Here is a 12,864-nt window from a genome sequence, read left to right on the forward strand (position 1 = left end):
TATTGAATTTGCATAATTTCCTTTAATAGATGTTCCGGCAGGTAGGACAGGCGTGAATAGTTTTGGCGCACAGACCAGTTCCAGCGAGTACAATCCGTATAATAATAGAAATGTTATGCAGCTTATAATGCCAACGTGGGACATTTCACCCTTTTGAAGAATCCTCCAGGTCTGATTTGTCGTCAGATGAATGGGGTGTGGAGACTTCTGCAAATATTTCTGCCACAACCCCCAATTTGAGAGCTAGAGAAAGAGAAAACATGTAATGACCAGACACGATATAAACACGGTAAATGTCTACTCCATAATATCATCTGCGCCAATTTTTTTTAGTGCCCCCCTGTATCTTCACAGTTAGGCCAAATTCAGATGAGCGTATATCTCGTCTGTGTGATGAGTGTTAAAAAAATCGTCCGTCACACGGCCGTTGTTTTAACGGACCATGTGAAGGGCTCGTGGAAAAATAGGACATGTCCTATTTTCGTCCGTTTTCATGAATCCCTCAATAGACTCAAGTCTATGGGGATCCATGAAAACGGGTCCCTCACGGGTGCAACTCGGAGGTGAAACTGTGTTTGCACTTGTACGTGTGAATCCGGCCTTGGACAAACAAAAGAATAGTTTTTGCTCTTATTGCAAGGAGTGTACATGGAAAATATTTCCTCTCTTCGTACTGAACGCCTCAGTGCAGTCACCGGTTACGGCATCACACAAATATCTATAACCGGTGAGAATTGGATGCCTCGAGTGTCAAGTTTAATGGGCAACAAATGAAATATGGCCTCAATCAAGAGGAGGTCAGAACCCCCGAGGTGCATTGTCAGAATCATACGGATAAATCTCAGTAATGGCGCTGACCTGTCGTCCTGTGTCTCTGGAAAGGTCATAGCTGAAGCTTCTCATCCACAAGGTAGAACTTCAGTAGAAATATGCGCGCACTTTATATAGTATCTGGCCACCATGTTTTCTGTAAGTTCTATTCATGGCCACTAATTTTCCAGTTGAGGGTGTGACTTAATATGTCACAATCTTGTGAGTTTGCTACAATTGTATCCAGTTCAGAATGTGAACTCCAGACTGATACATTTACCTGCACTGATAGGCCTCAAGCAGTGGCGTAATTACCGCTGTAGCAGCCATAGTGGCTGCAACGGGTCCCCCCATGGCCGGAGGCTCCACTATGCTGCTACAGCGCGACGCCACTGAACACTACGGCAGAGCAGGCGTGTATCTCCCCGCTCTGCCATTAAAGGGGTTGTTCCTACAGAACACATGTATCCCCTATCCACAGTAGAGGGTATACATGTGTGATCGCTGGGACCCCCAGTGATAAGGAGAACGGGGGACCGAAGGACTTCCAGGGTCTGTGACGGCAGCTCCGTAGAAAGGAATGGAGCACCGGTTGCGCTTGTTCGCATGCGTGACCAGCGCTTCTTTCATTTTTATTGAGCTGCCGGATGCAGTTTTTTTCGGGTGGGAGGTTGGGGCTGCATGGCGTTATCTACAGGGGGCGACTGTATGGCGTTATCTACAGGGGGCGACTGTATGGCGTTATCTACAGGGGAGGGCTGTATGGCGTTATCTACAGGGGGTGACTGTATGGCGTTATCTACAGGGGGCGACTGTATGGCGTTATCTACAGGGGGCGACTGTATGGCGTTATCTACAAGGGGGGTTGTATGGCGTTATCTACAGGGGGCTGTATGGTGCTATATACAGGGGGGCTGTATGTTGCTATATACAGGCGGGCTGTATGGTGCGATATATAGGGGCTAGAAGTACTGATGAAAAAATGATGGCGCCATAGTAGTGCAGATCACCAGGAGTAATTGTGATGAACTCTTGAGGTTGTGCAGCCCAAAACACAACACTATACTGATTAGGGAACGGACCATAAAACCGCAGCAGCAAGATACACAAAATCGGTAATTGTAGAGTAGAGGAGAGAAAAAAAACTTTAAAAAAAAAATATTAAAAAGTAGTGAACTATAGCGGCGCTGCTGGTATAGGGTTGAGAAAATAGGAGATATAAGGACATCATAAGCTTTAATGCAAGAGGCTACGCGTTTCGATGCTGAACTAGCGTCATCATCCGGCCAAGAATCAATTCCGTTGGGGAAATCCTTCAGCGTTTATGTTACGTGGGAACCCGGCCTAACACTTCTCACTACACCCGGCCGTATAGAAGCGCTAATTGAAATCAATACAGTAAGAGGCAAAATATTGCTACATTATAACGACTTGACATTTGACACAATCCATTAAAGTCTTTCTGCTAAGAATCTTCTCGTACTTGTCAAGTGGCTGCAAATCCATAAAAAGAAAATAACGACTAATGAATACTTAAGAAAGTATCTGCCGGAGGCTTGTGGGTATTTATTAGGTGAATAATTACCAATTGTAAATTATATCTCCTGGGGTAAAAAAAACTTCTGGCTCTGATAGAGATTGTGTCTCCAGCAGTTACGATAGAAAGAAGTTTAATGACATGTGCGGCTGGTGAACGTGGTTCTTCCCATAGGGGAACCTGGTATACGAGTCATGTATCTGTAAGGGTATTTTCACACGCAGTGACCAAAAACGTATGAAAATACGGACTGTTTTCAGGCGAAAACAGCTCCTGATTCTCAGACGTTTTTGTAGCAACTCGCTTTTTCGCGGCGTATTTTTACGGACGTTATTGGAGCTGTTTTTCAATGGAGTCAATGAAAAACGGCTCCAAAAACGTCCCAAGAAGTGTCCTGCACTTCTTTTTCGCGGGTGTCTTTTTATGCGCCGTCTTTTGACAGTGACGCGTAAAATAACACCTCGTGGGAACAGAACATCGTAAAACCCATTGAAAGTAATGGGCAGATGTTTATAGGCGTAGTGAAGCCGTTTTTTCAGGTGTAATTCGAGGCGTAAAAGCCCGAATTTCGTCTGAAAACACTGCGTTGGAACATACCCTAAGACCACGATCACACACATGATGCAGTTTTTGAGGCAGTTTTTGGCTCTGTTTTTTTAGCCAAATCCAGAAGTGGATTTAAGAGGAAGGGAAGGTATAAAGACAATACCGCTGCACCTCCTTTCTTATGTGTCCCCTTCTGTATTTGGCTAAAAAAAACGGAGCCGAAAACGGCATCAAAACTGTCTGTGTGTGATCCTAGCCTAAGGGAAATCAAATTTGGAAAGTCTAAAAACAAGACTCTAATTTTACCACAAATTTGGCGCATATCAACAATTACTACTTTTTGAGCGTAGTTTATGCCGAAACCTAGCGTAAACTGCATAACTAATGTGGGGTAAATAAATGTCTTTATGACAACACTGAATTTGATGGAAATCAGAACAAGAAGATTTGTCTTGAGATCACACGGAAGCGTCAGGGTTCAGACCATAACTGAACGCATCGTAGTAGCTGCTTTTTTGTTTTTTCTTACATTTTTAATGGGTGTGTGCACTTTAAAAAAAAAAAAAAAAAGTGCTCAAATGCGTCTACAATACAAATGAGTGAATTAGAGATGAATATGCGTCCGTCAGCGGCCTCCATTGTATAACCGCGCACGGTAAGGGAAAAAAGCACAGCACAGCGCCAGGCTCAGTGTTATTCAATGGAGGCCACTAATGGACGTGCCTGGTCACATTCCCCTCCATCAGCGGCCATGTTCAGAATGGGAGCGCCGTACAGTCCGTAAAGATGGCTGTACTAACAAGAGGGCAGCACTACACAGAGGAGACATCGGCGCAGATCTACGTATTAGTAACTGGAAAATAACGCTGTTTCCTACACAAGTGAAAATAAACATAAAATGCCCAATCCCTTTAATGCCAAGCCAGTTAAATAGTGGCTGGCGCTGTCGGTGGCCACCATTTAGTGTAAAGCAAAGCCTAAAAATTTGGGATTTCACTGGATCGAAAACTTTTGGGAAATTCGGACTGAATTTGATTTGTATAGTATCGATTATCTCATCTCTAGAGTCAATGTTGGTAATAGCCTTGATTAAAAATCTACTACCGATTTGTGTATACAGCTCCTATACAGTCCAATGTGTCATCATGGTGTCAGACTACAAACAAACTCTGTGTAGTCTGATATCGCAGTCATATGTCAGTCGCTTCTATCTGCCCCCTGTGCTACTTTCTGTAGGTGATGTTTTCAGTAACTTTTGTGTAGTTTCCGGTTGTCTATACAACCCATTGTATCGCTTTATAGACGTGTATAAAGTTAATTATTGTAAATCAATGATGTTTGCAACAATATGGATACAAATATAAACTCTGCATCCGAGAGCGGGAAATAAAATGAGGGATTCTGGGGCGGTAAATAATGAATTTAACCTTGATGTTTGTATGAGACACAACAAAGCTGCACTACACACCTGCACACTCTGATCCTGACACCCGACCGCCTCATCTAGCAGACCCTTCCCACAATGCTCCTTGTCAGGCCAAAGATGTTAAGCTCTACAGCAATCAAACAGCAAAACGGACAATAAGATGAAATACTCTGCTGATTCTGCTGATTACAGGGTTTACACGCAGTGCAGAGGCCAAATGGATCCGATTTCTAAATAAATGTATTTCTGTGTTTACACCGTGGCTTAGAAAAAGACCAACAAGATTGGCAGCAATGGGCAGAACATAGTATAATACCGAGAATAAAACAAGCGAGATAATAGCACAGCTAACCCTGCTTCTATAAGCCCAAGACCAAACCTGCTAATTATTATTCAGTACTGCCAATTCCCATTCACATAATAAACTCTAAAGAAGAGAACGGACATTATTCCTGTCCCGAAGAGCTTATAATCTCCGAAGAGTTGCATGATGTAATAAAGGAATAAAATTTCACACTGCAGTCCATTGGGGATAAGAACATAACCACTATAATACTGCCCCCTATATACAAGAATATAACTACTATAATACTGCCCCCTATATACAAGAATATAACTACTATAATACTGCCCCCTATATACAAGAATATAACTACTATAATACTGCCCCTATATACAAGAATATAACTACTATAATACTGCTCCTATATACAAGAATATAACTACTATAATACTGCCCCTATATACAAGAATATAACTACTATAATACTGCCCCTATATACAAGAATATAACTACTATAATACTGCCCCTATATACAAGAATATAACTACTATAATACTGCTCCTATATACAAGAATATATCTACTATAATACTGCCCCATATACAAGCATATAACTACTATAATACTGCCCCCTATATACAAGAATATAACTACTATAATACTGCCCTCTATATACAAGAATATAACTACTATAATACTGCTCCTATATACAAGAATATAACTACTATAATACTACCTCCTATATACAACAATATAACTACTATAATACTGCACCTATATACAAGAATATAACTACTATAATACTGCCCCCTACATACAAGAATATAACTACTATAATACTGCCCCCTATATACAAGAATATAACGACTATAATACTGCCCCCTACATACAAGAATATAACTACTATAATACTGCTCCTATATACAAGAATATAACTACTATAATACTGCTCCTATATACAAGAATATATCTACTATAATACTGCCCCATATACAAGCATATAACTACTATAATACTGCTCCTATATACAAGACTATAACTACTATAATACTGCCTCCTATATACAAGAATATAACTACTATAACACTGCCCTATATACAAGAATATAACTACTATAATACTGCTCCTATATACAAGAATATACCTACTATAATACTGCCCCTATATACAAGAATATAACTACTATAATACTGCCCCCTATATACAAGAATATAACTACTATAATACTGCCCCCTATATACAAGAATATAACTACTATAATACTGCCCCCTATATACAAGAATATAACTACTATAATACTGCTCCCTATATACAAGAATATAACTACTATAATACTGCCCCATATACAAGCATATAACTACTATAATACTGCTCCTATATACAAGACTATAACTACTATAATACTGCCTCCTATATACAAGAATATAACTACTATAATACTGCCCCTATATACAAGAATATAACTACTATAATACTGCCCCTATATACAAGAATATAACTACTATAATACTGCTCCTATATACAAGAATATAACTACTATAATACTGCCTCCTATGTACAAGAATATAACTACTATAATACTGCCCCTATATACAAGAATATAACTACTATAATACTGCCCCTATATACAAGAATATAACTACTATAATACTGTCCTCTATATACAAGAATATAACTACTATAATACTGTCCTCTATATACAAGAATATAACTACTATAAGGCTGGGTTCACACGTGGCGGAATTTCACTTAAATTCCGCTGCGGACACTCCGCAGCGTTAATCCGCAGCGGAGCCGTTTCTCCATTGACTTCCACTTTAATTTAGCAGTGTTCGTTTAGACGATGCGTAAAATTCCGCTGCGGAGCATAGGCTGCGGAGCGGAATTTGGTGTCCGCAGCATGCTCTGTCTGTTGCGGAGCAGTGGCGGACTGGTTGCGGACTCATGGCGGAATTTCTCCATTGACTTCAATGGAGATTCTAATTTCCGCAATGAAGTCCGCAGCTGTCATGCACATGTTATATGTGCTGCGGATGCGTTTTGCTTTTTTAACTTGACATTTCTTCATTCTGGCTGGACCTATGTATTTCTAGGTCTACAGCCAGACTGAGGAAGTCAATGGGGCTCCCGTAATGACGGGAGCGTTGCTAGGAGACGTCAGTAAATAGTCACTGTCCAGGGTGCTGAAAGAGTTAAGCGATCGGCAGTAACTGTTTCTGCACCCGTGACAGTGACTACCGATCCCAATATACAGCAACCTGTCAAAAAAAATAGAAGTTCATACTTACCGAGAACTCCCTGCTTCTGTCTCCAGTCCGGCCTCCCAGGATGACGTTTCAGTCTAAGTGACGGCTGCAGCCAATCACAGGCCAATAACAGGCTGCAGCCAATCACAGGCCAATCACAGGCTGCAGCCAATCACAGGCCAATCACAGGCTGCAGCCAATCACAGGCCAATAACAGGCTGCAGCGGTCACATGGACTGCCGCGTCATCCAGGGAGGTCGGGCTGGATGCCGAAAGAGGGACGCGTCACCAAGACAACGGCCGGTAAGTATGAATTTCGTTTACTTTCACTAGGGAAAGTGCTGTCCCTTCTCTCTATCCTGCACTGATAGGGAGAAGGGAAGCACTTTTCCCGCAGTCCGCAGCAGCTAGTCCGTATCAATTTACTGCACATTTTGGGCAGATCCGCCGCAGAATCTGCAGCGCAGATTCTGTGCGGCATTGATGCGGACAGTTGCGGAGGAAATCCGCCACGTGTGGCCATGCCCTAATACTGCTTGTTATGGACAAGATTATCTATTCTAAATTTCTGGCCTTTATGGACATTATGAAGAAGCCTACCGTTTTGTCTTACCATTAAAACCTCATTTTTTTCCTGCATTGCAAGAATTGAAAATCCTGCGTCACTAATTCTGTGTCATGTGACATTTACTACAAATTAATAATAATAACATAAAACATTGCGCTTTTCCTATCTGGTATATGCTTTATACAATCTACACAAATTGAATAACACTACAGTCATCCTCTCACCTTCCTAACATGGCTGATAACAGTAAACAATAGTTTGCAATCAACTGCACAGCAAATAGAAAACACAGAGATTTCAGTTCTATTGTCCCTTTCACCACAATTGAACAAAGTACAGGGATCACAGAATGGAGGATCTGAGAGAAAACCAACACCCACCGGAGGCGACATGTGCAAACCTGAGCACATTATTTTAATGTTATGGTTTTACTGTTCACAGCTCCGGAATAATAACCAAATGCATTTCTTGCTTCAGTAAAAAAGGCAATCAGGTTTAATGGCTGTCTGCAGGAGTCCTTTCTTTCTGGGAATAAAATAAACAGGGCGAACGGTGCGATCAAGAGGATTGCTTTCAGATTGGAACCCGACGATCATTCAATATTCCGGCCCTGAGCAGGAGCATCAGCTGGTAAAATTGGTTTATTTTGATAGATTTCATGTACATTGTAAATGCAAAAAAAACAAAAAGCTAGATCCTAAATGTTCACTGGATTCTGCCTGGAATAGTGTGAGATAAAGTGAGTGGCTAAACAAAGCGAATGATGTCTAAAGAAAAAAAATGTACCATTAATATGTAAAATAATTGAAAGGTCTGAACCTGCAGAGGAGGTCTCTAGAAATACCGAACTCCCCAACCATTGAAGAATGATTTTATAGATCTGTAAGTAATGTTAAATGTGGCCAAAATAGATTAGCAAATTGAATAATCCATCTAAAAGCCATTAAACACTGCCCTCCATGTACTAAAACACTGCCCCCTATGTTCAAGAACAGAACTACTATAAGGGCACGTTTACACGTGGCGGAATATTTCAGCTGCAAATATTGGTGCAGATTTGGGGCAATTACGAAACGCATCTGCAGCAGCATTTGCATATTTGACAGGTAATTCAGACATTGCAGAAAACACAGCGAACTTGCCACAGATTTCAGTTTTTGCATTGCAAAGGCTGAAATCCGCAGTGAAGATCCGCTTCTTCTCCGCAACAGACAGTGCATGCTGCGGAGGGAAAATTCCACACCGCAGCCTATGTTCCGCAGCAGAGTTTTCCGCAATGTCTGAACTAACTTGCCTCAAAATGTATAGAAACAAATGTAAAAAAACGGCCGCTGGAGAATTCCACTGCAATTCCGCCACGTCTGGCCATGCCCTTATACTGCCCCTATATACAAGAATATAACTACTATAATACTGCCCCTATATACAAGAATATAACTACTATAATACTGCTCCTTTATACAAGAACATAACTACTATAATACTGCTCCTATATACAAGAATATAACTACTATAATGCTGCCTCCTATATACAAGAATATAACTACTATAATACTGCTCCTATATACAAGAATATAACTACTATAATACTGCTCCCTATATACAAGAATATAACTACTATAATACTGCCCCTATATACAAGAATATAACTACTATAATACTGCCCCTATATACAAGAATATAACTACTATAATACTGCTCCTTATATACAAGAATATAACTACTATAATACTGCTCCTATATACAAGAATATAACTACTATAATACTGCCCCTATATACAAGAATATAACTACTATAATACTGCTCCTTATATACAAGAATATAACTACTATAATACTGCTCCTATATACAAGAATATAACTACTATAATACTGCTCCTATATACAAGAATATAACTACTATAATACTGCCCCTATATACAAGAATATAACTACTATAATACTGCCCCCTATATACAAGAATATAACTACTATAATATTGCTCCTATATACAAGAATATAACTACTATAATACTGCCCCTTATATACAAGAATATAACTACTATAATAATGCCCCCTATGTACAAGAATATAACTACTATAATACTGCCCCCTATATACAAGAATATAACTACTATAATACTGCTCCTATATACAAGAATATAACTACTATAATACTGCCCCCTATATACAAGAATATAACTACTATAATACTGCCCCTATATACAAGAATATAACTACTATAATACTGCCCCTATATACAAGAATATAACTACTATAATACTGCCCCCTATATACAAGAATATAACTACTATAAATCTACTCCCTATATACAAGAATATAACTACTATAATAATACCCCTATATACAAGAATATAACTACTATAATACTGCTCCTATATACAATAATATAACTACTAGAATACTGCCCCTATATACAAGAATATAACTACTATAATACTGCCCCCTATATACAGGAATATAACTACTATAATACTGCCCCCTATATACAAGAATATAACTACTATAATACTGCCCATATATACAAGAATATAACTACTATAATACTGCTCCTATATACAATAATATAACTACTATAATACTGCCGCTATATGCAAGAATATAACTACTATAACACTGCCCCCTATATACAAGAATATAACTACTATAATACTGCCCCCTATACACAAGAATATAACTACTATAATACTGCCCCCTATCTACAAGAATATAACTACTATAATACTGCCCATATATACAAGAATATAACTACTATAATACTGCCGCTATATGCAAGAATATAACTACTATAACACTGCCCCCTATATACAAGAATATAACTACTATAATACTGCCCCCTATACACAAGAATATAACTACTATAATACTGCCCCCTATCTACAAGAATATAACTACTATAATACTGCCCCTATATACAAGAATATAACTACTATAATACTGCCCCATATATACAAGAATATAACTACTATAATACTGCCCCTATATACAAGAATATAACTACTATAATACTGCCCCTATATACAAGAATATAACTACTATAATACTGCCCCCTATATACAAGAATATAACTACTATAATACTGTCCATATATACAAGAATACAACTACTATAATACTGGCCCTATATACAAGAATATAACTACTCTAATACTGCCCCTATATACAAGAATATAACTACTATAATAATGCCCCCTATATACAAGAATATAACTACTATAATACTGCTCCTATATACAGGAATATAACTACTATAATACTGTCCCCTATATACAAGAATATAACTACTATAATACTGCCTCCTACATACAAGAATATAACTACTATAATACTACCCCTATATACAAGAATATAACTACTATAATACTGCCCCCTATATACAAGAATATAACTACTATAAGGCTGGGTTCACACGTGGCGAAATTTCAATTAAATTCCGCTGCGGACACTCTGCAGCGTTAATCCGCAGCGGTGCCGTTTGTCCATTGACTTACACTTTAATTTAGCAGTGTTCGTTTAGACGAGGCGTAAAATTCCGCTGCGGAGCATAGGCTGCGGAGCGGAATTTGGTGTCCGCAGCATGCTCTGTCTGTTGCGGAGCAGTGGCGGACTCATGGCGGAATTTCTCCATTGACTTCAATGGAGAGTCAAAATTCCGCAATGAAGTCCGCAGATCTTATGTGTGCTGCGGAGCGTATTCGTTTTACTACCATGACATTTCTTCATTCTGGCTGGACCTATGTATTTCTAGGTCTACAGCCAGACTGAGGAAGTCAATGGGGCTCCCGTAATGACGGGAGCGTTGCTAGGAGACGTCTGTAAATAGTCACTGTCCAGGGTGCTGAAAGAGTTAAGCGATCGGCAGTAACTGTTTCTGCACCCGGGACAGTGACTACCGATCTCAATATACATGTATCTGTAAAAAAATAGATAAGTTCATACTTACCGAGAACTCCCTGCGTCTGTCTCCAGTCCGGCCTCCCAGGATGACGTTTCAGTCTAAGTGACGGCTGCAGCCAATCACAGGCCAAGCACAGGCTGCAGCGGTCACATGGACTGGCGCGTCATCCAGGGAGGTCGGGCTGGATGCCGAAAGAGGGACGCGTCACCAAGACAACGGCCGGTAAGTATGAAAATCGTTTACTTTCACTAGGGAAAGTGCTGTCCCTTCTCTCTATCCTGCACTGATAGGGAGAAGGGAAGCACTTTTCCCGCAGTCTGCAGCAGCTAGTCCGCATCAATGTACTGCACATTTTGTGCAGATCCGCTGCAGAATCTGCAACGCAGATTCTGTGCGGCATTGATGCGGACAGTTGCGGAGGAAATCCGCCACGTGTGGTCATGCCCTAATACTGCTCCTATATACAAGAATATAACTACTATAATACTGCCCCTATATACAAGAATATAACTACTATAATACTGCCCCTATATACAAGACTATAACTACTATAATACTGCTCCTATATACAAGAATATAACTACTATAATACTGCCCTCTATATACAAGAATATAACTACTATAATACTGCCCCTATATACAAGAATATAACTACTATAATACTGCCCCCTATATATAAGAATAGAACTACTATAATACTGCCCCTATATACAAGAATATAACTACTATAATACTGCTCCTATATACAATATAACTACTATAATACTGCTCCTATATACAAGAATATAACTACTATAATACTGCTCCTATATACAAGAATATAACTACTATAATACTACCCCTATATACAAGAATATAACTACTATAATACTGCCTCCTTTATACAAGAATATAACTACTATAATACTGTCCCTATATACAAGAATATAATTACTATAATATTGTCCCCTACATACAAGAATATAACTACTATAACACTGTCCCCTATATACAATAATATAACTACTGTAATACTGCTCCTATATACAAGAATATTACTACTGTAATACTGCTCCTATATACAAGAATATTACTACTATAATACTGTCCATATATACAAGAATATAACTACTATAATATTGTCCCCTATATACAAGAATATAACTACTATAACACTGTCCCTATATACAAGAATATAACTACTATAATATTGTCCCCTATATATAAGAATATAACTACTATAACACTGTCCCTATATACAATAATATAACTACTGTAATACTGCTCCTATATACAAGAATATAACTACTATAACACTGTCCCTATATACAAGAATATTACTACTATAATATTGTCCCTATATACAAGAATATAACTACTATAATATTGTCCCCTATATACAAGAATATAACTACTATAACACTGTCCCCTATATACAATAATATAACTACTATAATACTGCTCCTATATACAAGAATATAACTACTGTAATACTGCTCCTATATACAAGAATATAACTACTATAATACTGTCCCTATATACAAGAATATAACTACTATAATATTGTCCCCTA

This window comes from Rhinoderma darwinii, chromosome 6, assembly GCF_050947455.1.
Source record: "Rhinoderma darwinii isolate aRhiDar2 chromosome 6, aRhiDar2.hap1, whole genome shotgun sequence".
NCBI lineage: Eukaryota > Metazoa > Chordata > Amphibia > Anura > Rhinodermatidae > Rhinoderma > Rhinoderma darwinii.